Here is a 27052-nt window from a genome sequence, read left to right as displayed (position 1 = left end):
AAATAAAAGAAGGCATTTTTAAAAACTCTAGAATGCAGTCAAAAGGGAAGAGTGGCTAAGGTATATGAGAAGATAAATGTTCCAAACAATTATTTGATTGTTAACATGGTAGCAAAAGGTGGGTTTTAAAAGGATCTTTTTTTTTTTTTTAATTTTAGAAAAATGTGGTTTTAGTAATTCCTGTAATTCAGTCATGAGCTCTCAGCTACTGGTAATGAATTCTCCTACCAAGGGGTAGTTTAATTTTAGTGTACCCCCAGACACTGGAATACTACTGGCAACTAGAAGCTGCAAAAGAACCCCAGCTTCTTAGCTACAAGGCCACACAATACATACCTCATGAGCTGCATATTAAATGATGAGAAGTATTTATGTTCCATACACTTGATAGGAAAAAAATGAACCATTTCTTAATTCTTCTGAATGGTATACATTGTATTTTCATTCATATTCCAATTTCAGACCTTCAAACTTGTGATACTCTAGTTGAAGCACTAGCATACACCCACACACACAATCGATAACAATAAGAAAGCATTAACAATAATGAATTTTTACTTTTCTAAATATTACCCGTTGTATATTAAAGCACAATTACATTGCAGCCTGTTTCTAAGCAAATGTTTTTGTTGTAAGACATCCAAAATGTTAGTGTGTGAAATAAAAAATAAATAAAAGGCAAAGGTATTGACTTAGAATTACTAATTTTATTTTAAGCTTGATGAGAAAGAATTGTGTATAATCTAAATACTTTTTAGTATGGTAAGTGTATCATTGTATGTCTATATATAAAAATTGATATTGATAATGAATCTCAATGTATTATATGTTCATTAATATTCCCTATCATTTTTAAAATGCTGATTAGAAATAGAAATAAACATGGAATACACTGATATTTCATTATCAATATTTTGTATTCTTACATTTTTTAAAAAATGCAATAATTATTGATGATTTTCATGAAAAAAATCAAAGATGGCATTTAAAGTAACCATACTAATCATAAAGCTTTAGCAAGATCTAAGATTTGGAAGACTTCATAAACATTCTCTGCTGAAGAATCTTGTAACTCTTTTAGAAAAATCTATAAGGTATTTAGCTTTTTGGATCATAAATGCATTTGGGAACCTAAGTAATGAGTAGATTCTCTGTTAAAGATATATAAATATGTATATACACCCACAAATATGCATACGTATGCACTTAATCACAACTCTAAAATATATGCACACTTCATATAAATTCACAGTTGCATTCCTTTGAGGTTTATTTTTTGAGATGATTTTAAAGACATCTTTAAGATTTTATTTAAATAGTTTTGACAAAAATTATAATCACAATTGCCTTCATGGATAAAACAGCAGACAACTAAAATAACAGCCAAATACCAATTTTCTTAATGACATGCCAGGCTCTTTACAAAATCTAAAAAGATTAAGCACTAATATTTATTTGCTTTTAGTTATTTCTTTTAAATCCCATTTTTGCAAGCATTTAATAGACATCTGCAGTATACTGGGAACTTAGACTATAAAAATCAAAGGTTCTTTCACCAAGGAACATGTAGACTGAAGAAAGAGAACAGATAGCAATTATATTATAGTGTGATGGGTGTTTTACTGTAAGAACACTATGTTAGGACATGGAGTGGGAAGAAGGATTATACATCCCTAGGGCCAGAGCACTTATGTTCCTTCCAAGTGATATTGCCTGGGATTATGTATGGAAAAAGTGGATGGTTGGGGGGAAAGGAAGAATATTATCAAATAAAGCAGGATCAGGAACTCCAGCATAAGCAAAGACCTGGGAACCCATTTTCAGAAATGAGATTCAAGTAAGTGCATTCAAGAAATTTGAAAAGGGTGCTTGGATATACTCTTTGCATACAAGCATACATGGATATATACTATGTATGTTACCGCTATCTGTCTTATATATTATAAATGTCAATTAGGTCCATTTATTGACAAAATTTAATCCAAATAATCCCAACTGAGATTTTCGAAGAAAACAAACGAAAAAGATTTCACCATAAGCAAGAATGAATGGTCTAATGAAAGAACGAGGAATAGGGGAATGTGTCTAGTCAATGTTAAAGCATTAAAACCATCACTAAAGAAAATATCATGGAATGGCACAAAAACAGAAATGAAGGTGTGCGAAAAAAAATAGCACTCCAAGAATGAGACCAAATCATATATTTTAGTGTATCGTTAAAATAGACATACCAACCTGACAAATGTAATTATTTACTGAATTGTAAATGCACAACTGGTTAGGATTGGGCAGTAGGGAGTGTTTTTCTTCATTATTTATAGTATAAAAAAATTAAACTCTTTATGTATAAAAGACTAGCTCAAAGAGGAATAGAAATGAAAATGCACAGAAACAAATCGAACTAATCTTTTTTTTCTTAGATAACATCTTCATTAAAATAAAAGATAATAGCATAGCTCGATTTTATTGCATATCTGTGTTTCAAGTGGTGTGTTGTTCTCAATGTGTATATCTCATTTAAACTTTCTAATAACATGCTAGTTATTACCTTATAGTTTAAAAATGGAGGTCACGCTGCAGACCCAAATCTTTCAGATTACCGATAACTCCACAAGTCTCTACTTCTATTTCAATTCCAGGCCCATTTTCATTCATTTCCTAAATTGGGTGCTTGATGCTTTTTTTATTTTCTGTGTATAAAAATGCATATCACTTCATGTTAACCGAATAGTTGATCAAACAAGAACTGACTGATTATGCTAAAGAAAATGATTTTGTGCCATAATGAGAAAAAAAACAAAACACTTCATTGGTCACCATTAAAAAAATGAGTAAAGAACTCTAAAACCAAAGCTTAGAAATATACTGAGTAGACTCTTTATATCAATCATTTATGATGTCTAATTCTTTAAAAACTTCCAAGAAAACTGACTTTTAGCTAATACTGGGAGTAAAATTTGAATTTTAAGCCAGGGAACTTCAAACAAACAAACAAACAAAAACATTGCGAACTTTATAGTGTTCATTTTGCAACCTGTTATTTTTGAGTATTGTGTATCATGTCATATGAGTACCTGCAAGGGAATTTTTCCCCCTTGATTATCTAAAATTCCCAATGATCTTAATAAGCATAAATATTAGTAGTAGTTAGTAGTTATTGAAACTATAAAACAAGCAGGAAAATGTAATTTTCTTTGGGCAAATTATTTATTAGTAGGAAGAATCCCAAACCTTTACTCTATGACTCTCGTGAGTAGTAAAGGAACAGCCACAGCAAGTCAAAATCTTATTTCGTGAGAGTATATCATGCAAAAACTTCTCAGTTGTTAACATAAAAAATGCTGTGGTGATGAATTCATTAGGGAAAAATACAACTTTGTATTGTATGAGGCTTCTTCATATTGTAAGAAGGGTGAGATGTTGGTTAGCTAAGAAATTTTGTTTCATAGAATAAATTCATCCATGTGATAATGCATCAAATACTATGTTCTCAAATATGCATTGAAAGGAGAACAAATATTTCAAATGGGTAATCACATTGGAAGAATTTGAAGAGGGCTCATTGATATTTATTTAATTAATTAATTAGGGTTAATTAGTTTCTGCAAATTAATATTTTCAGAAAGTGATTCCACCAGAATCACAGATGATCGCCACCCATTTCGTCTGTGGGCATTTCTTATTCTGGGAGTGCATTTTGTACTGCGCTTAAACCTGCCTCTTTGCAACCCCCACTGCTCTCTGTTCTGCTCCAGTGTAAGGCTGCGCCCCCTTCTACCCGAGAGGCTTGTGGGTCCTTAATGACTACCAGAGGCTTTCTTTAAAAGATGTATTTGCCGACTACGCTGAATAATGCCAGCTTTTTCAATTGCTCTTCGTAAGAGAAAGTTTTTCATCTTCTCAAAATTCTTTTTATTCATCTCTAGATTACAAATGTCTTTTTTCTTTTTCTTTCTTTCTTTCTTTCTTTCTTTCTTTCTTTCTTTCTTTCTTTCTTTCTTTCTTTCTTTCTTTTCTTCTTTCTTTTCTTTCTTTCTTTTCTTTCTTTCTTTTCTTTCTTTTCTTTCTTTTCTTTCCACATCGTTGGATCATCTTGAGTCTGTTGTTCATTAAGTTCCGGGTAATTCTTAAATTACCTCACAGCGAACTACATACTGGCTGGTAGTTGTTAAAAATCTCTCATTCACATACATACTCACTTGACTGATCTCCAAGTGAAAGTCAACCCCCTCTTGTGTCGTTCCACTAACTACAAATTTTCAACCAATTCTGGACCAAAGTGAAAAAAAAAATGACCTTAATTATATAGAGAGTCATATTTATAATCCAAAGTCTTTTAAAAACTCTTTGCTACTTTTCTGAAATTTACAGATTGTCAGTAAATATTTAGATAGGCTATATATTATTTTTAAATGTAATTAAAGAATATAAAATTACAGCCATGTCATCTGGAAGAATATAAAATTGTGATCTATGACATACACATTGAGAGCCATATTAGAAATCAATAAGACTCTGGATTTATAGTCTAATGTTTATTACTTACATGAATTAGCTACTTGAGTGAGCTAATTTGTCAATGATATGGTCATGTAAGTGACTACACATATGAGGAAATGCCATAAGCAAACAAATAAAAAAATGAAAACTACTGGGAGAAGTAACTGAATCAACAGACTGGATGCTCTTCCCCCAGTCAACACTGTGAAAAATAGACACCGTGAAATAAAAGGGAACTGTCCGTCTCCCTTTGATCCCTTTTCAATAAACTGTTTGCCTCTGGTTTTACAATGTGGCCACCTTTCTCTTCCCAGTGGGGTCATCCAGTCCTGGGAATATTTATGTGTGTACATCCTGGGAGATCATGTTTTAAAGACCAGGTGCATGTTTAAACTCCAGGTCTACCAGATACTTTCACAGTTCTAACTCAAATGAGAAGTCTCGAAGGCAGATATCTTTTGGCCCTAAAGCCATTGCATACTGGTTGGAATGAGGCTGAAAATTAGCAAGATTAATGCATGTCTCTTTGGTAAAAAAAAAAAATTCTACATATGAAAAGAGGTAACGTTTTTCTATAGCATTTCTGCCAAATCATCAATTAACCTATATAGTAAGTGACATAAAGGAGATCGTTTTGTTCCATAAATGAGTAGAATGCCATATGGCTTTGATGTTAGTATAAAGTTAATCACAAGCTATACGATAGGTTATCATATAATTCGTAATAAATTGCATATACGAATGTTGGTTTTATCTGCACAGCCTGTGTGTTTTGTTATCAGTAACCTTTAGGGAAACATGAATATAAAATTTTGATTATAAAGTAGATTCGAGGGTGGGGTATTAGAAAGGCATATATAATATGTAGGGAATTAGCAGGTATAATTCTCAAGTTCCCTCAAAAAGAGATGACAGCTTCTCCTTCCTTTGCCTTCTGGGGTGGTGGCTACAGTGTAAATTGGCCCAGTATTGAGAGTGCCTTATGAGCCAATTCTGGGGCACAGTTAGCTCTCCTTGAAAGGGGGCAAGGTGCCTCTCTTCAGGACGCCAGCTCTAGCTTCCTGTCACCTTTCTGTGTCTTCCTTACTTCAGTCCTCCCCTACTACGAATTGGTACATATTTGCCAACTTAAGCACAAAGACTTTCAACGATATCAGCTGCTCGCCACAAGATTATGGCATTGCAATTCTCTTGTAACCAACACATTTGATTGTCCAGCGTTTTTATTCTGAAATCATCCAGAAAATTAGAGTTCCCGTTCTTCATCCTTACTTGGGAGAATTGTGACAATAGATGCTGAGTAGCATGTTAGAGACTATTAGACTATTAGAAACTTAAGGAAAACTGATCTAATGCGTTTTTCTTAAAAATGAAGGAAATAGTATTTTTTTTTCTGCTGTTCCTAGTGCAAGGCAACGTGTAATTTATATGTAGTTCACACATCAGTGGAGAGGTTTTCATACTGATTGCTTTCACTGTAATAGTGCTCTACAAACAAATAAAGAAATTAACTGACGTTACCCCTGATCAGGTGATCTTTCTTTGGGGATGTGACATTTAATCTAATTATTCATGAATGTTTTAATGAGAGCTTTATCACATGCCAGTCATTATATGCTGAATATTAAAAAACAACCAATTGCGCATTGTTGATGACAAGCTTCCATTTCTATTTCTGTTTTGTGGGGAAAGAAGAAACAAATAAGATGAGTTTAATCCTTGGGTTTTATTTCTTTTTGTTAAATCTCTTGTGGCACATATTTGTGGCAAGGGAAAAGTGAATTTCTTACAGCCAAAATACAGTGATAGCCATCAGCCTTTTCCTCCTTCACCTCGGTTAAATCGATGGTTCTTCAATTAACGATTAATAGAGGACTAGTTGTTCAATTCTAATATGCAAGCAACTCCAAGCTGATAAATGGTTTTGGTATTACCAAAGCTTATTCATAAATCTGCTCTTTGGGACTTAAGCTAGTCACACATTTTCCATAAGGAATGATTTAACAAAGCATGATAGGGTCTCAGAACGGCTTCTAGAAGCTGATTTAACTTCACTTAATTTGAAAGCAAAGAACATATCCAGTGACGAGCACAGTGCCTCAAACGTAGCTGGCGCGCAGTAAATATGAGGCAGATGGAAGAAGGAAGAAACGAAAAATACTTTCAATATGTTATTTCAGTAAGCATTAGAAAATCTGACCATGGTTTAAACTCTATTTCTGCGTGAAAACTTAACCCAAGTTTCAGTGCTAGTTTAAGAAATGCAACAACACTTTTTCTCTGTCTCTGCTCACTAGTAACCAGCAAAGGGGGCACTTTTGTGACATACAGTTGATCAACTCCCCAGTGTGCTGCGGAGTCCCAGGGTAAAGGATGACTCTCACTGTGTCAGGGGGACCGTGGTGGCTTGTTGAGCATCTTAGGTGAGGTACAGAGATGAGGCAGGGTAGAGAGAGGTCAGAAGGTCATACTGGCCATAACATGGGACATTAGCAAGAAAACACGCCTGAAAGTGGAAAACAAAAAAGAAAATGCGTCAGAATTTCTTTACAGAGAGTACTGAATATGTTGAAAGTAATTCTTGGTGAAGCTGCCTGGGGGAGAATGGAAGAAGCGTGTGTCCGTGCCGCTCACAGCAGAGCTTGTGTGCTCCCAAGACTTGTCTGTTGATGGTTGTGTGCCTGCCGGGCTAAGTGGACGAGGCAAGGAGCCAGAGTGCTGTCTTTTCTGCCTTTGCACTCAACGAGATGCTAGGCTTCTTCTCTTTAAAAAAAAAAAAAAAAGTCAACATGGAGAGCATCAGTTTGAACGGGGCATCAAAGTTTTCTGCCAAAAGAACACGGGGCTCTTCTCCAGCCCCGGGTCTTGGAAGTATGGCAGGGAGAAGGAGTTATTATTCCAGTGCCGAGAAATGGAGCTGTCTTAAGTACTGCCTGTTCACATTTAGGAAACTGCCTTCTAATGTATGAGCAGTATTTTATAATATCGATGCCTTCAAATACCTTGAAAAATAGACAGGTGCATTTTTCCTGCTATTATTTGGTTCTGTGCCAAAGTTACAGAAATAGAAAACAGGGCAGGGGTTTTCAAGACCTGAAGGTCAGGGAGAGGTTGACTACGAATATGCCCAGGGGAATTTTGGGGGGTGTTGGGACTGTCCTATCTCTTGAAGGTACTGGTGGTTCCCCAACATTTGCATTTGTCAAAACTTGGAGAACCGTATACTAAAGACAGTGAATGTTATGGTAAGTAAATTATACTTTAAAAATAAATTTGAAAAAGTTTTAAATTATGATTTTAAAGATTCATATATACATTAATTATACATACATATAATTAATTATGTATATAATTATGTGTTATTGGAAATAAACCTGAGTCTTTTCTCATCTAAAATATTGCCGTAATGGGCTTTGATTTCCAATATCTTTTCCAGTTCTTTCCTCTTATGATTCTATGTTTAAATAACCAGATAAGTCTGAAATTACTTGGCACCTTTGTGCTAGCGATCGTCATTGTTCCACAATCTATGCTCAGATAATAATTACTTCCTTCTCATAATTGTCTAGTGTGCAACTAAGGTCAGCCCCTAAAAATCATTTTCATTTTCCTTCTACTTCACTGATTATTTGTGGAATGTTTGTTTCTAGGTCAAATTGTCTCAGTAAACACAGCTAACTCCAGTTAAGCCAAACCAGATTCCTTTCAAAAGCTCTGACATCGAGAGTCTGTGTTGGCATTTCATTTGTTTGTATAGAAAATGTTAGGGCTCTCTTTGCCAAGTCTAAGCTGCGATTCCAAAATCCCCTTATAACCTTGCTTCTCAACCGTCTTCCAAACTGAAAAACCGAAATTGACCTACAGTCATGGCCAGAGGCATACGGAGAGAGAAATACACATCTCTCAAGAGGTATAATAAGGTGTTCACGGTTTGGGCAATAATAATAATGTCAGCAACAAATTTAATTAAATAAAAAAGAAAAAAAAATGTGGTGTAGTCCCGAATACCAAACATTCAAATTTTGCCAAGCGGATCACTATAAAAGATCGAAAAGATGCTTCATAAACTCTAGCAGCAGCAGCATAGTCATATGACCATGATACATGAGTCGGGACACCTCGCCAAGAGTGAGATTGCAGACAAAAAAAAATAGACAAAAAAACAACAAAACATACTGTTTTGTTGCTGTACATTTTTCAATGCATGTTACACATGAAAACGACTCGAAAGTCATATTAAAGGGAGTTCTGAGTTTGTGCTTCACACATGGCTCGACAAAATCTCTCCTAAAGTATTCTTTGCAGCCATGTTTGTACCGCATCGAGTCACATGCTTCGCTTTTCATTCTTCTTGTATTTCCGCTAGTATTTTGTTTTCCTTTTGTGACCGGAAGCTCTTGTGGACACTGCCCGGTTTGCCCCAAGGGCTAAGTGCTTTGTTACACCTCACTACTAGTTCTAGTGTATTTATTGCCCTTGCTCAATATTGCTCGAATTATATAATCGTGATTAGGAATGATCTTTGGCTTGATTCTTCCTGTGTTTCCTCAGGGCCAAGACTGTTTGAGAAGGTGAATAGACACTGGTGTGTAATGTCCATGTGCAAATGCCTTTAGCCCACGAAGAGAGGTGATTCCTACGTCTCACATACATTTAATTCAGGCCGGTGTAGAAAGGCAGTTGAATTTGAAATTGCAGGATACTAAGATATCAGAAAATACCAATGTATCAGTTTAATTATTTAAGTCAGTACTAATCATGTTTCTCTTATTTCTAATGTTTAAAAGAAGAAAAACCAATATTGATATTTCAGTTATTTGAGTTGTAGAAATTTGCATTCTTCTATAGAAACATCCATATCTGTAGTCCATAATTATTGTCCATAACCCACGTGGTCACATAGGGAGCCTGGAATGACTATATATTTAGTCAGATGCATACCTGTTGCGATAACTTAGCCTGTGTAGACAGGTGGTGTGATAATCCGAATCCGTGCTCGTGACAGATCTAACCTGTTTGTTGCTTGCATTGGATGTCCTTATATTCCTGTCTACGAGCTCATATCAAGTTTCAAAGAAACCGACTGCAGTAAAGGCGAGTTTATGACTATTCCCAAATGGTGTCACATCCAAAAGGATGAACTGACAATGACTTAAATTATTAAGCATTACAAGAAATCCCTGTCTCCCTGCTGTATTAAGTTCCTTGAGGCACTGACAGATGACCTCGAGCTTGTTGAACAAGGTGGGTGGGATGCGGAGGTGGCCCTGACACACGTACTCTATTTTAACTGTGGCAACTGTCACTTGAAATCTCACTTGGCAGTCCATCAAAAAATATGCAGACCTTCATAGATCTGACTGTGATATATTTTTAAAAACTGCTATATCTCAGGGACAAGTGATCTCATTCTATCTAGTAAAGCTATATCTATGAATATTATATATTTGAAGCTAAAAGGCCAATATCTATATATTTTACATCTATATTTGTTTTAAAATCATGTCCTTTTGCTACTCAAATTATGTGTCTTCTCACTTTGTTTTGCAACACTTTCCAGTGAAGAAAATTAAAATTCTAGTTAATAATTTACGGATAAATTATTAACTAGAATGTTTTAATTATTTAGTTCGATATCTTTTACTGATGAAAAGCGTAAGGCCCAGGATGTACAATTGTCAGTGTCTTCTGTCTGGTTAATAGCAGAAAAAGCACTGTAGTCAAGGTCTCTCTGAATTTAATGTTTTCTGCAATATTATTTAAATCTTGAACATAATCTAGGTTTGATTACTGGTAAAAATAGCTATGGCTTATAGAAACACACAGAAAACTCCGCACTCAAGCGGCAAGTTAAAAATGATTTGTAGAAATATTAAGATGTAAAAGTTTGAGCTTATACCTTCATGTGGCCTTGATGTTTACAGGGATGACTCAGGCCTTTCAGGCTTAGAAGTGTGTGAGACCGCTGGTCCATGCCCCGCGGAAGCCTTGACCTACCCTTGGTCTTCCCCACGTTCCCCAGAACTTCACTTTCCCATGATGCATCTTTGTTTTCCTGCTCCTGAGTCATCTCCTGTCCCCAGCATTTTGCAGTTTGACTGACTTGTAAAACCTCAGCTGTCTCCCCGCCCGGAAGGTTCTTTGCTCTCTTCCTTAATGTATCCCACATTTCAAATTAGACTTCCTCTTTTTTTGTGAGCCTTCTCTCAGTTTTTATCCCAAACCTGCAGGCACAGACCCCTAGCACCCCCGCCCTCCCCAGGGGCTGCATCATTTACTCTTAGATAATTCTGGGGTTGGAGATAGAGAAGTAACCATGCGTTTCGATTCTAAAGAAACTAATGAAAAGTTCTGTTCTCATTTCCACTGTTTAAAAAGGATGATGATGTGTGTGTGTGTGTGTGTGTATACACACACATATATATATATATATTTTTTTTACTCTATGTGTTCAGTGCCCATAGTTAGATTTCCTTCTGTCACCCCATATTTGACCCCCTTTACCCTGTCTTCCTCCCCCTTCCCCCCACAACCCCTTACCATCTGGTAACCATGAGTCTATAGTCCGTGTCCATGAGTTTCTGTCCTGCTCATTTGTTGCTTTTAGGTTTCTACCCACATATAAGTGATATCATGTGATTTTCAAATTTTTCCTGCCTGGCTTATTTCTCTTCTCGAGGTCCATGCATGGTGTCACAAATGGCAGGATTTTATTTTTTCTTACAGTTAATATTCCATCGTATATGTGTCCCACAGCTTCTTTATCCAGTCATCTATCGTAGGACACTCCGGTTGCGTCCATGTCCTGGCCACCGTGAATAATCCTGCTACGAACATTGGTGTGCAGATATCTTTTCAGGGATGGGTTTTCCACATCCGAGAATTCCATTTCGTAAGCTGAGTTCAGAGTCTGAGAAAGCCTTCCCGGGGCTTCTCGGGTCACGTGGCAGGGTGCCAACCTGTGTCCTCGACCTGCCTGTCCTGATTCTGGAGTCTGTGGAGAGAGAAAACAAGAAAACTAAAAGTCTCCGCTTTTTGTGAACTCTCTGAGCCAAACATTTTTCTTTCAAAAACGCAATCCACTTGTTTATGGTTTTCTGTTGTGGTTTCCTTCTTTGGGATAGTTCTACCTGGAGTTTACCAGGAAATGATACTGAATAGTGGTGTGAATTCCTAAGGAAATAAGTGTTTCTTCTCTAACGTTCTGGAGCGTCGGGAGAGCATTTAGGGAAGGAGAGTGGTCGGAGGGTCGTTGTGATTTGCACGGCTGATTGATGACATGTGCGCTTAGATCAGTCGTCTACAGACCTCCCAAGGGTCAGAAGGTCATTGTTGGTGAATTAGTCTGATACCATATCAAAGATGTACGACTTCTCTCTTTCTTTTTGCATCGCATAAAGCACATCCTCTAAGTGGAGTGGCAAAGTGTGCATGAGGGGGAAAACTTAACAAATTAGTCTAATGAAGCTATAGTGTTTATGTGAGCACTTCTATTTGATTAAAAGAGGATTTTTCCATACAGCTTCTTTTTCGGCTGAGGTTATCCAGAGTGTCTGTTATAATCGCTTCTTATCTAGGAGCCTACGCGGTCACACCGATCAGCTCTTCTTTGGGAGATTTTCTCCCTCTTTAATATAAGGCATCTTAACTGGGAGAATTTTAAACTCCAGTGTTTGAAGAATAAAGTGATGTTGATTTTCTGCAAAGGAAAATAATAGGTAGGCTTAGAGAAAGATAAAGGGAAATAAATCTCACCATGAGCAGTAATGTGGCAAGAATAATAAGCAAATATGAAGAAGACAAAACAGCACTGGTGAGTAGGGCTTATCTATGAATGCTTGTGTCGGAGTTAAAAAGGCTTTAAAAGTGTCCAAGCAGAATCGTGACGAGGAAGGAAGTAAAGCCATCCCTCTCATGGCTTGGCTTTTGAGAGCCAAGAAGACAAGGCTTTCCCAGAATGCGGTGAGATTCCTGGATAGCTCTATAATACTCATTTATGAGAGAAGGACATATTTTATTTTAACTATCACGCCGATTCTCTTCCATAAGGAGTAGGAAGACCATTGATTTGGTTTCGGTTCTTTCCTCCTCTTGGATTTCCTCGTTCTCGTGTACTCTCTGTGTCTACAATTATTTCTCTGTCTTGTCTCCAGCTCTTTCTGCTCTTCAATTAGTGGTTCTGTGGGGTAATGAGAGGCAGGTGCTGCAGTGACGGTGGCCGGTTACTCAGCACCCTCTAATAGATGGGATTCTCTTTGATCTCTAATCAAGAGTTTGGTGCAGGTGTTTGGGAGGCGAGAGAAAGAAAAAAAAAAAACAATGTTTCTTCCTAACGGTTTTGGCATCGCAAAAAAGAAACACAATTTTTCAAAGACAGTACGGATCCAGAAATGAGAAATATACACCTCACGGGGCAGTGGGGAGAGAGGCGAGCGTACCTAAAATGTAGGGGTTTTTCCTTCATGTTTTTAGCTTTAGCACTGCAAAGTTGGCACGGCGACTATGCAGGCAAGATTACGTTTGAAGCTCTGTGAGAGATTTGAATTTTTTAATCACCTACAATTTTGTAAATGGGAACACTCAAGAGAGGAGCTCCTGGGACAAAATATGAATGATGGCAGATGTGGAATGCGAATAATCGAAGAGATGGCGCAAATACACTTACCGTTTTTTAAAGGAAAAGAAGAACGCAAATCGTAACTTCTTTAAAAAGTACAAATAAAAATTTCAAGGAGTAATAGAGGCCAGTACTCCTGACAACAGCACTTAACCCACTCAGGGACGACGTGTTCTGTGTCGTAAGCACTCGAGAGCAGGAACGCCACCTGTCTTGTCCACCTGTAAATACACATTTACCCTGGTGCACAGTTTGTTGAATGAATGAATGAATGAGTGTAGCAAAGGGAAAAATCATGGATATGGTTGTCGCTTAGTAGTGTCAGAGATTAACGACTAGTGGTAAGTTAGGATATAACAGGATCTTTGGGGTCGGGGGCTGGGGCCGCCTGAAGTCAGAGAAGCAGTAGCACACACACGATGGCCTGCACCTGCATCCCTCACGCGATGCCGGGCGGGGAAGGTCCGCGTTCCCCATGGACAAGGTTCCATCGGAGAAGGGCCCCCGTGTTTGCAAGGGAAGAGGGCAGAGACTGTGAGCTGGTGAACAGTGGAAGCTCCTGGACTGAGGGGGTGAGGAGGAGGCCTCGATGTGATGAGAGGTGGGGCGGAGGGTGTTCAGGAGAACAGCGACTGCATTATTGGTTTGTTTTTTTAACAGCTCGATTGACATGTACGGACTCGCATCTCATGCATTTAACCCATTTAACATGTACGATTCAGTGGCTTTTAGTATCCCCACAGAGTATTGCATCCTTGAGCTGTCAGACCTGTGGCGGCAGCTCCCAGCTTACCTACCGTGTGTGTGTGTGCACGTGTATGTGAATTTGCACGCGTGCCCACTTGTGTGTGTGCATGATGGGGGGAGGGGCATCGAGCCACCGGGCCGTCCAGATCTGCCCTCCTCCATAGTGTTGGTAACATCCGTGTGATATCAGTGAACTTTTCCTGTGAGTGCTCGCTCTGAACTTTATTTAATCTGATGATGCTGCCTGAAATTTCATAAGAAGCAATGGGGAAAAGTCAGATGTCACTGTTTCAGGTGACCAATGAATTACAATGTTAAAATTTTCAGTGAAAAGTTTTCCAACATTAAATTCACATTAATGATTTATAGCCTTTTATTCACAACTTACAAATGCCTTGCCAAGGTCATCTAAGCCTCGGCTATTCCTGTAAAAGTGAGAACGACTGTTTAAAAGTCTGGCAAAATGCAGCCTAGAGAAATTTTCATTTCAGAAAATAATGTGACGCAGTTCCCTCGCACATTCTAGAAGGGAGCTCAAACATTTTCATTGTCTCTTTTGGGGTTATATACCCTGGCATTCTGCAATGTGTGTGTTTGCGTGCATGTGTTCACATACTCATGTATATTTGCATTAGCACAAATTATTATAGCAAATTCTTCAGAGTTCAGATTTAAATAATACATGTATATTACTAGTATATTTAGTAATGGTAATATATGCTACATGATATATTGTATATATTTTTATATATACTACTGATATATAGCATGTATTTTTATTGCATATAATATATAAAGTATATATCAAATATGTGATACATATTTACTATATATACTATATCATATATAGCATATATTATTGTATATGATATATAAATAAATGATATCAAATATATAAGTCATATATAAACATGTCATATGTTATAGATTTATAAAAATATTTAATAGAAATATAGATCTAAGTAATATATATCTATAATTTATATATAAAATTATAATTGAGGAAACACGTTTATTGCTAATATTTTTCTGCAAGTTGTACTATTTGTGGACCTAGTCTTCCAATTTTCTGTCATAAATCACACTATCGTGTCCCTGTAAAGCCATTTCTATTAACCTCATTGAATAGTCTTATGGCTTAGCCAGCGTCTGATTTCATGGTGGAGTCTGGATTCACCGATTACACAAAGATACACAATCTGATCATGACAATCATGTGACTGGGGCAGGGCTGGTCTTCTGTGAACGGCAGCCAGTTTACCAGAAAGAAAGGTCAGGACACGGGTCTGCTGGTGGCTCAGTGCCAGTAACTGGGAATGAACACCGAGAATGACATGGCCAGAATCCAAGTCAGCTTGCCACGGGACAAACCCAAAAGCAAATCCTAGAGCACACTGGAGAGACAGTATGTGCAATTATCCTTCAGCCAAGGAGGCTCTGAGGCAGCCACGGGAGCACGGGGACTCCCTGACGTTTGTCCATGTCTTATCGGTGGCCCAGCCAAGGGCAGAGTCTGCAGTGTCAATCACGCAGGAAGTACACGAGGCAGGTAAGCCCTGGCAGCTGTTAGCACCAGAGCAGGTAGAATCCGGACTTCCTGCGCTGTCTCAGCCCCGAATCCACCTTCCCTTCTGCTGAACAGAGCCCTGTAAGGGACCTCATCTGGACTTTCTCCTGGGGTCCCATCCTCACCCCAGTTCCTGTAAATAAATGCCAGAAAACCTGAGCATGGTGAGCTTGTTTGTTTTGTTTTGTTCTTCCAAAAATGTAGAGACAAGGAGAAGGGAGAAAAATCATCTTACTTTGGTCCTCTGTGTACATTAAAAGAAAAGAAATAAGTATTTTTATAGAATCTCTTCAGAGGGATTAGGTTAAAAATGATAAATAATTAAAAGCATAACACACAATGTTGAGCTATTTTTCTCTTGTCTATTGCTTTGTTGTTACTCTGCCATTAAAAATAGTAAATCATAAATTGCTTAATCTTGGGACAAACTCTAGGCAAAAAGGTGTAAAATTTCACCTTATTCCCTGAGGAGCCTAAAGAGAGAAATGGAGGGATACAGCAAACACTGGGTGAGGGACCCCTCATGGTGGCCATGCAAAGAAGGTGGGGGGGGGGCACTGCTCTGGGGAGTAACTGGCAGAGGGAACCCATGACTTGCAACCGAGTTGCCTTTCTTGATCCCAACTGAAAGAAGTAATCACTTTCTCCTGTAAGATTTCCTCTTTACCTATTCTTTTTACTAGAGTTTTCTGTGACTATTTTACTCTACTAACCTATATGCATCTTGAGAGGGATTCCTGTGGGGTGGGGAGAGGAGTTTTATATTCACAGACCAGAGGTAAACAGCAGCATGACATAAGAGACACTCAGTAAGTAAGGTGGATTCATGAGCATTTAAGGTGGGGCTTAACCATCTTTGCTTTCCACTGCCATCCTTTCCAGGTCATCACCCACAGCCACCGCGACACTAACCCTACCAAATCCTGGGTCTGGGGCTTAGATGCTTCCACAGATGTCTGGGGAGCTGGGGACTCTGGCCTCATACAGGAAAACACATTCTTGATATCAAAGGTTAGAAAAATCTTTCTTGCCGAATAGTTCTGTCTTTCTCCGCTTCAGCGGTATGAGTCAGACTTGTGTAGGAATATAAATACGGTGTTTCGTACCTGCTAAAAAATAGATTTTGCATTCACAATTAATTATCTTCAAATGATCTGTTGGTGTAAACTCTGTCTGTGCCTGTGTCTAGTGTAGGTGGCTAGAAAGGCAGAATATTTTCCCCATGAGGAAGAATTGACCGTTCTTAAAAAATTTTTTTAAGGAAATAGTATTTTTTCTCTATACAGTTATAATGAAGACAAAATAATGAAAACAGTAGTAGGGGAAAATTTTAAATTATAAAATTCTATCATTGTTAAGGAAAAAAGCTAGAAGTCAGGTTTTTAATCCATGAGTGAAATTTTTTATCATGCAGTGCATTTTGAAAAAAAAAATTTAAAAGATAACTAATATTTTGTAAAATAACCTTACTTTATGAAGATTTATGATGAAACTTATTTTGGCATAGAAGGAATTCTTAGGTTTTAAAAAAAAAACAATGGGAAATTAGTCTAAAAGTGCTTTTATCTCAGTGTGTAATGCATATTTATTATCTACCAAGTGAAAAACAAAATCATATTTTGGATCTTTAAGATCTGACTTAGCAAAAAGCTAATTTGCTTTGAGGCCCTTTGATGCATTTAATTTAATTTATTGGAAGCAAGTTAATATGAAATGATAAAATAATTATTAAAATGGAAATAGAAGAAAAATGAATTAAATCAATGGGGTGTGTAGGGGGAGTGCCTGGTTCCCGCACCTCACAGAATAATTCGCAATTTAATCATATTAAATCTAATTGTTACCAGAAAGATGATGGGAAATATAGCTTTGCTTTGTAATGGAGAGAGGGAGCGAGAAAAAGAAAAAACAAAAAGCCAGAATGTCGGTAGGATAAATCAAAGAGTAAACGGATACTGGAAGCCAAACTGGAGTTCTTAAGGAGATGCTTGCTGCCTCTTTGCCATCTCAAAGGAAAACTTTTAAATGGATATTGTATGGTCTTAGGAAACTAGTGCAGTTTGTAAGACATCCACATTCAAGTCGATAATGACGTACTAAAGGACCGGCATTGTCCAGACATTGTGCGGCTCATCTGTCTTCCAGCTGATTAAGTTTCACTGAGACCTACAGCAATGGTAACGCCAGGTTTTGCTGATCAATGGCAGTCCTCATTAAAATGGTGATGAGCCGTCTGTGCAGTGTACCTTGATCTATTGTCTCATGGTGTGTTGAATGTGTAAAGTAGTAGAACTTACAACAATCTGACTACATACGCGATTTACATCGGCAGGATTAATTTCATACAACTACATATTGCCCTAGTTTCGGACTTCTGTGAAATAAATACAATGAGTTCTTCATTGTTGTTTTTTAAATTTTGTGATAAAAAACAAAAACAGAAACACTATTCCAAAATTAACTTGAAGCAAGTGGAGATTATTCTGAATATTTTACATTTTTAATAGACTCATTTAAAACTTTTTTAAAATTTTACATTGTCTCAATGGGAAAAGAGTCCTTTATTTAATTCTGCCAATTTCTCTCCATCTTTAGCGCTGCCATTTTAGTCTAAACTTCCGTAATCTTCCTTCTGGAATAATCCAGCAATGTTCTAGCAGGCTTTTCCTCTTCCTGTATCTTGTCATCTTCCTATTCTTCAAACCACGTTCTGGGAGATCTTGAAAGGAAATATACGAAACGAATCATTTCACACCAACGGTGTGTTAGAGTACATGATAAAGCGTGCATTTGAAAATGTAAACAACAGAATGATAATAAGCATAAAAACAGAGTTGTAGCTTTTGGCGGTATGGCACATTGGTTATTCTGAAGATTCTTTGCATATTTTGCAGATCCTCTACAAAATAGATTATCCTATTTTTTATTTATTGATTTTTTTATTTTATTTTATTTATTTTATTTTATTTTTATTTTATTTTATTTTATTTTATTTATTTATTTTAGATAATACATTGCTGGGATCACGGGAAATTAGAAAAACTCCAGGCCTTCTCGCCTCATTTTCTGATCTCCATGGCACAAAGTGGCAGTAACTTTAGTCTAAAGAGGGACATTTTCTGAAGGAAAATCAATGAGGATATGGGGCTTTTGGGCAACTGACTTAAGATTATTGGTTTTCTGATTATCTTACTGTGGCTTCCCTCCTTTTTCAATCATTATTTGTGATGTGGGCACGTTACCAGGCTGCCGTCAGAATTAATTAATGTGGGAATTCCGTTGAGATTTTTGAACAAAAGATTCTTGACAAGTACTGGTGAGATTCTAAGACATTTGACTTCACTGAAAAGTTTTACTGTCATGACTCCTTTAAAAATCTCTTCACTTTTGGAAATGTGTTTCCAGTTTGGGTAATTGGTAATGATGGACTTTTTTTTTTTTTTTAAGGGAAGATAAGTAGAAGGATATTATAGACTTCTTTCATATTAAGTCAAAACATTGAAAAACAACTCTGAGTTTAAAGAAGTAGTAGAAATAAGTGAACACAGGGGTATTTGCAGACTAAATCGTTCACGATGAGTCAAGGTGTGGGGTGACCAGGAAGTGTTAGAACTGTATTATTTTAGTCTCTTTCCATCTGGTGCTGCAACTTTGTAGACAAAAGAAGAAAGAAAACAATTACGTATAAGGAGCTATGGGGACTTAACTGTGATGTAAAAGATGGATGGCCAGTCCATGTTGTCACTTTCTTGCTGCCCTCTGAAGAATGAGGACTCTTTTCTGGAACCAATATGGTGGAAAAAGCCTTTCCCCTTGAGTTGGCAGGATGTCCCTATACACAGGACCGTGTTTTGAATGCAACAAAAAGTGCTTTCAGCTGGAAAGAACGTTAAGATTGGGGGTGGGGTGGTGGTGGTATAAGCTTATGTCTTTTTCTTTCTCACTGAGTCTTCTGTTTCTATTTTTGATCCATTCTAAACTTGCCTTGGCTTCTTCTCAAGTTGCTAGCAAAGGTGGGTCGTTCTTCTCTGTTACCGGTTCCTGATTCCAGATAAGCTAGTGTTTCACAGGTCTAGCATCTTGAACCTTAGTTTGCACCTTTTCCTTTAATCATGGTGCCTCGGCCTTTTTCCATTATCAACATATATTGAGCACTTGCAGTATGTCACATGTTTTGTTAGTCACCTAGCAATGCAATTGTGCACAAGACACCCATGGGTGCTGCCTTCCTAGAGCTTCCCACACAGGTTTTTGTGTCAATATCAAATATATGACCTATACCTTGCATTTTAATATAAATGGAGTATTTGTATTGACACTTATCAATACTTGTAAATTAATATTTAAAAGAATACTAGTCTATGGCCACACCACTCTGAACATGCCTGATTCCATCTGATCTCGGAAGCTAAGCAGGGTCAGGCCTGGTTAGTACTTGGATGGGAGACCACCTAGGAAGACCAGGTGCTGTAGGCCTAAAAAATAAAATAAAAAATGAGGGATTATAAATTAGCAAGGTCCTTGCAATATGTGAGGTCACCCAGGGTTGCCTAAATAAATAAATAAGAAAAGAATGCTAAATCCCAAAGTGTCTTTTGGAAAAGGAATAGTACATTTTAAAATCAGACAAGATAAGTCAGTCGTTGAATGCCAATGCAATGGCCGAGGACCAAGAGGGGGAAATTGTAATTCAAAGCAATTCAGAAGTGTTTACTTGCAATCACTTGGGAAAATTACCTTAGGAAGTTTTGGAAATTATCTTGAATGTTTATTTATAGGAACAGATGGGTAGGACATTATCGAATGTTTAGTCTTTAATACTTTTTTTTTTTTTTTTTAGCTCAAAGGAAGCCTCTCGTTAAAAGATAAAAGAGAAAGAAATAGAATTAAGAACCAAACTAAGGGATTTGCTTAGGCCGCATAATTGGTTAATGATAGAAATAAGAATCAGATCTCTTGCCGCTTTGTCCAGTGCTGTGTCCATTACTGCCCTCTGTGAACTTGTCGTTTCCACTGACTGGGAGGAAATCAGTCTCAGGGCCATTCTTTGTGTATGTTAAAAAGATAAACCCCTTCCCACCTTCCGTAGGAACCAGGCTTCAGTTTGTAAATCTGAGGGCCGGGGGAGACCATTTTTCTCACGATGTGGCCTTTCCTGTTCCTGGCTCATGCCTGGGGGCAGAGAACTAATAACAATAATGGAAGCTGCGTCCTTGCTCATAAACATTTGGCAACTCACAGCATGAGATGTCTTGTCAGCACAGGGGATAAAAATAATGGTGTAAAGATTTACTGTCAAGGAGTTGGAGCAGCCTCAGCAGGATGGCAGCTCCAAGCAGATAGATGGGCTGGCGTGCTAAGGTCACCTGTGTTTACACTGATGAATGTGCGTGGTTTTCCTAGCCTGCATCACTGTATCGAGCGTGTGGTTTTTGTAGCACCTGTATCTCTCTCTAGAACGTATCTTTCTGTTTCTATGGAGAGACAAGTAGCCTCCTCATCCTTTGACTTCCCAGAAATAAATGATGCGATTGATGTGAAAGCAATTTGCAGCTAGATAAGATGACTTATAAATATTAAGAATTATGTACGATATTTTTATTAGAATATATGGACTTAGTCAAAAACAAGTAGAGTTACATAATTGGTGAAACATTTACTAAATTTAGTTTCAATATATTGATTTGGTTACATCACTTAATATTTATGATGATGCTTTTTAATTTACCATTTACTTGAATGAAACGATTGTGGCATGATGTTTTAAGAAATAGGACTTTGGCTTATAGTACAGTTTCTTTTAGGTTTTTCTTAGATGAATTCGGAGTTCAATGAAAAGCTATTTTTCTTGAGTTTAAAGTGTGTTTTAGGTATCTGTTATGAAATCATATAACTACTAGGAATTTAGATAAAAATTCTTGCATTTCTGAATATTTTTATTGGAAAATCAAGTGGATATCTCTTATAAAAACAAAATGCACTCCTATACAATATACAAGTTTATGGACAATCTACGATTATACCTATCAACATAGCATGTTATTAACTTATAGGTTACATGATTATAAATTTATGTGACTGGCTTTGACCAAGCATACTCAAGTTTTAGTCCATGATACACGATATGAACACAATTTTCCTTAAATGTGCAAATTTTAAAAAGCTATATTTATTCCAATATCACTTTTATTGCCTAAAATCATGCATTGTTTTATTTTGTCTACAGATAGTTTCCCAAATCATCTTTAATGAAAATCTTTTTCCATTCTAAGATAATATTTGATTTTTGGAAGCAGATAAATGCTAGTTAAAATCAAAGCTTGTATATATAGCAAATAATTGGCCTTTCCGGATATTACTTATTTAAAATAAAACACAAATAACAGCTGTAATGCAATACAACAGGTGTTTCTGACAAACATGGGCACTGAAAAATGCATTACTAGTTGATTTTCTGTTTTATTTATGAAGTCCTTTTAAAGATACTTAAGGAAACTCTTGTAAAATTATGGCAAATTATAAAATAGAATCTTCAGAAAACCAGCAGCATTCTGTGATCTTCCTTTGATTAAGTGAAATAAAATTTAGCGTGAGGTTGTTTTAATTGTGCAAATACCCTTTCCTGTCTTCTCTGAGTAGCTTTCTAGAAATAGGGAAAAATATGCACTGGGTTTTATTTGGGTGGGTTCCATTGTAGCTTAGCAAGGTCATGCATTGTATTGCCTATTATCTGATAAAATTTCTCAAAAACAGATGGCAACCAGGCAGTGTTAGAAAATATATAATTTACTATCCTGTGCTAAAGACAAATGACTGAGTAAAATCGCATCCTCATTAAACATCAAAACAACCTTCAGTTATTCTGACTGGTGCTGCACGCTTCACCCTTTATATGGTCTTTTGGCTGAAGACCCAAGTTCATCTGTTATTGCTGCTTTCTTTCCATCTGCTAAGATTGTTGCACACATACTGATTTTGCATTCCCAACTGTTTTACCTGGCGAAGGAGCTAAGCGAAGCTGTCTTCCGTCTTCATTATGATTCATTTTATTTTTCAAATACCGAGCCATTCAAATTAGAAGCCACACAAAAGGAAAAATAATCAGGTATATTAAACACAACAGTTTGAAACACCATAGTTGACCCTCGAAGCCGCTCATGGTTGGAAACTGTCACTGATCCCTGTTAAATTCAGCAAGCAAAAACGAAGCAATTTACTTTCCCATGTTACTAAATGGCCACTTTTAAGTATCCAGGAGCTACCGCAGTTTCCCCAGGGTGGATGACTCTGTTGGTTTCCTGAGCAGTTAGGGGTTTGTCACCGTTAGCAAAGAAACACAAAAGCAGCTATTGTTAAGGGAGTTGGGTAGATTCCTGCCAAGACCTTACCTATCAAACCTCTTCCATGAATCATTGATTAAAATATGTTAAGTTTGGCAAAATATTATTGGAATTTTTTTTTTTACTGTCTGCCAAAAAAATAAAAGGTTATAATCTGAATATTTACTGCTAGGCTGATTGCCTAAGAAACTGAATCATTGACCAATATGCCCTTCTGTTAATCAAGATAGAAAATAAATGTATTATTTTATCATATTGATCTACTTCAGTATTTTCCCCGACTGTAGAGTAAACATTTCTATTTTTGACAGTAAAACTTTTGTTCAGTCTTGCCTCTGTCTTTCTCCATATCTTATCACAGTCTTGGCTTGGAGAATGTCACTTTGCTTTAAACAGATCAAGGGTACGCCAAGTACTTTATTGCCTCTGTGTGCTAGTGTGTGCGTTTGCACGTGTACCACTAGCTCCACGGTCAGAATGGTCCTTATAGGAATGTCCCATTCACCCTTGCGTAGAGCTTGACTTCTGAAACAAAACCTCAACTATCCCACTAGGAAATGGTTATCTTCGTCCGCTGAGCGTTTAATCTCTTTATCACCCATTCAGCATTTCCTCCTAAGTATATGGTGCTGCTTTATGTAGTTTAAAGTTGTCTTGATATTTAAAGTTGACATTATGCATTTAACCTATCATGAAAGTCAGTCACTGGATTTCTGGCTGGCAAGAACTTTATGAAAGAAGAGGTCTCGATTTCCTTCTCCCCTCCCCACCTTCAAGGACCTGGCAAAGGATGTTGTAACAGCTACTTCGTAAACATTTTCCTAGATCGCTCTGAAATTTCTCTAATGACTCACTCACTTTTTGTCTCTCTGTTTCTGGCTCTGATTTATATTTATTGTCAATTATTTTCTCTTTCGCTCTCCTCTCTCTTTTCCTTTACCTTCTCTATTTGTTCTGGGTTTTTACCTTGTTCCTCAGCCTTGGTTTGCTGACTTCCAGCCTGGCTCACAGTACTGTGCAAATCCAATCTTTTTCCTAGCTTCATTGAGACTTAATTGAAATAGAATACTATGACAGTTTAAGGTGTACAATATAGAGATTTTATGCATGTAATATTGCAAAATGATTACCACAATGAGTTTAGTTATCATATCCATCACCATACATCATTAGATTTTTTGTGTGTGTGACGAGAACATTTAAAATCTACTCTCTTAGAAATTTTCAAATATACAATATGGTATTGTTAGCTACAGTCATTGTGCTATATATTACTTCCCCAGGACTTAGCTGTCTTACAATATGACATTCGTACCTTTCCACCACCCTGGCAATCACCAATCTGTTCTCTATTTTGTTGATTTTGTTTCTTTTAGAGTCCACATATAAGGCAATGATTTTTATGAGTATGACACTCAAAGCACACGTTGAAAAAGCAAAAATAGGCAAGTGGGACTGTGGACTGGAAAGCTTATGCACAGCAAAATAAATGATGAACAAAACGAAAAGGCAACTTGTGGAATGGGAGATATTTGCAAACCACATATCTCATAAGGGGCCAATATCCAAAATATATAAAGAACTCATGACGCTCAGTGGAAAAAACAAATCATTCAATTTAAAAATGGGCAAAGGACCTGAATAGACCGTTTTTCCAAAGAAGGTATTAAAATGTTCTATTAATAAGTACACAACAAGGTACTCAACATCACCGATCATCAGAGAAATGCAAATGGAAACCACAGTGTCATACCTAGTCACAAGGACTCTCGCATACACTTCCAGGATCTATATGTCCATTCAATTAATAATTTTCATTGTTAAGAAGACTCCATTTTAAGAAGTAATTATTTGCAAAAAAAAAAAAAATCTTTTGAGAATGCAAAATACCTAGAGATTTCAATTTTATTAAACAGCCACATGTGAGAACTATATGTACACAGTTTTACTTTTTAATAAAAGTAATTCATTATTTTAGAAATCAGCAGTGCCAAAATCTAAAAATAACTTAAGCCCATGAAATATAAATTAAAGCACATATACATATGAAACAGAGCAATACGTACAATGTTTAAAATCAACTTTGAATTTAAAAACTCGTGACTAGTGAGAGGCTGAGAGTGTCACTCGTCTAGCGGAATATGAAGTCGAGAGGAGTAAAGTGACCCCTGACTCCAACTCATGGCTGGGAACAAGGCTAGATTCACCAGCACTGCAGAGTGTGCTCTATACTGGGATCGTCCTTGTCAACATGCTGTCACTGCTTAGAATGAAGTCATGAAAGATCAGCTTATAAAATGTACAAATGGTAAAGAAAACAAATTTTTTTAAACTGAAATTATCTTGAGAGCTTGGGATTCCAAGATGATGGATAGCGTTGGTGTTCGAATAGGATTTTGATAAGAGTTTTGCATGTTCCATGATTTCCGCACAAAGTAAACACGATCAGAGTTTGCATTAATAGATGTAGAGTGTTCAGGTAGTGAAAGAAATACTTATTATATTCTAATTATTATAATAATAATGATTATTATTTAATAATAACACTTCATTTTGGAGTGTTCTTATTTGACCAGATCTGGAAGGGTTTGTGCATTTCTGCTTGTGACAGTTTAAGAGCCAGTAAGAATGACATGAGGAGGATCAGAAAGATGAGATATGTAGAAATGATACTTTATGAGGAACAGAGCAGAGTGGATGTATGTCGTCTGAAGACGAGGATGCTAAGGACAGACATGATTCCAAATGATAAAAAATGTGTGCCCTAACATCTGTGAGCCAAATGCTCGGTGTGATCCTCATGACTGACCTCGCGGTGAGGTAGGTGAGATGCAAACGCAGGAAACTGTGCCGTGGTGCAGAATGTGGTAAGTGTGATAATAGCTCAGATTCAGTATCCGGCAAGGGAAATAGATGCCTCTGGGTAACACAGGCAGAGAGAGAGATGCAACATAGGGGAGAGGAAGGTGGTATTATTCCTCTGACAGAGATGAGGAGGCTGCTGCAGCCCCGTGGCTAGAACCTGGGACCCCTCACTCCACTGTTGTTGTGAGCAGGAACTGCCTTTCCCGCAGCTTCTGGAGACTCCACTGCTGCTGATGCTGCAGGAGGCTCAGCTGGTACCTCAGGCAGATGCTGCCAGGGACCCAGTGCCTCCTTTCTTCTCTGGCCTTCAACTTAACCTCCAAACCTGGCCCAATCCAGCTGAAAAGGCAGTCTTGGAAATGTTAGTTTTCTAATTTCCAGTGATCCAGGAAAAGGGCACAGCAGAGGTTATGGAAAGGTAGGTATGGGGTGGTTAGCAGCTGGCACAGGTAGGATTAAAGGGTATTGAAGAAACAGAGGTCCAGGTAGGATATAGAGAGATAGCCAACTGACATGGTTATAAAAACTTCGTATCTTCAAATATTTCGAGAATTGCCCTGGGAAAGCCAGAGAGATGTTCTGTGTTGCTCCAGAGACCAGTAAATGATAGAAGTTATTCAGAGATGAAATTTAGCTATTTATGAAAAATAACTTTCATAACTAGAGTTCATGGTAGAATGGTTCACTCCATCATTATATGAAGTGTTCAAGCAAAGCTTGTAGGGTAATTTTTTCATGGATGCTGTAGAAGGAATTCTTGTAGATGATAGATTGGATTGAATGGCATCTACAGTTTCTTGAAATTTTATAATTTTATGACCTCCGAGCTCATCTAGAAATAACAAAATATAACAAGTAGATGAATCAATATGCAAAACATTAAATGAAACTAACAAAAGGAATTCAGTCTATTCGACACGTTCCAATAACCTGGAAAACAATGCACACACGAAGAGGAAATAAACAGTAAGCTTTTATCAGCCCTTTTCAGGTTCTGAACTTTTCTTATAAATATCCATCAGTGCTCCAAATAATAAGCCTTTGGGGTTCCATGCAGGATTTGGGTAGGAAAATGTGCCTCCTTCCACACAGACATTGGCACAGTGCTGAAGGGTGGCAGCCAACTAGCCAGCGTCAAATGTCAAGGCCAGGAGCAGATCATCCCACTGTAAACTCCACTCATGGGCGCAAGGGCGAATTATGCCGTTATTGACTAAAAAACCTTTTTCACCTGAACTCTAGTGATGCAAGGTGATGAAGAAGGGTGCATTTCCTTTATATGTAAGAGAAATGAGCTTAGAAACTGGTAGACAAAAATAATAATAATAATAATAATAATAATAATAATAATAATAAAATGAAATATAAAATAAAATAGAACAATGTAGCTTCATTTATTATGCAAATGAAAAATAC

At 37.1% G+C, this 27052-nt stretch overlaps 1 protein-coding gene and 1 non-coding gene across 3 annotated transcripts in view; both read left to right on the top strand.

Annotated features, from left to right (window-relative positions):
* The window catches only part of CNTNAP2 (contactin associated protein 2), a 1484598-nt gene that overhangs the window by 371568 nt on the left and 1085978 nt on the right, over positions 1 to 27052 (top strand). The gene's annotated exons all lie outside the window — the stretch shown is intronic.
* LOC118610940 lies at positions 19789 to 19907 on the top strand. Its single transcript, XR_004954147.1, has one exon. It is a non-coding gene; the product is annotated as a 5S ribosomal RNA (ribosomal RNA).

This window comes from Rousettus aegyptiacus, unplaced genomic scaffold (assembly GCF_014176215.1).
Source record: "Rousettus aegyptiacus isolate mRouAeg1 unplaced genomic scaffold, mRouAeg1.p scaffold_m13_p_13, whole genome shotgun sequence".
Classification (NCBI taxonomy): domain Eukaryota; kingdom Metazoa; phylum Chordata; class Mammalia; order Chiroptera; family Pteropodidae; genus Rousettus; species Rousettus aegyptiacus.
Note: the sequence above shows the minus strand (reverse complement) of the source record. Positions and strands in the feature narration are given on the sequence as shown.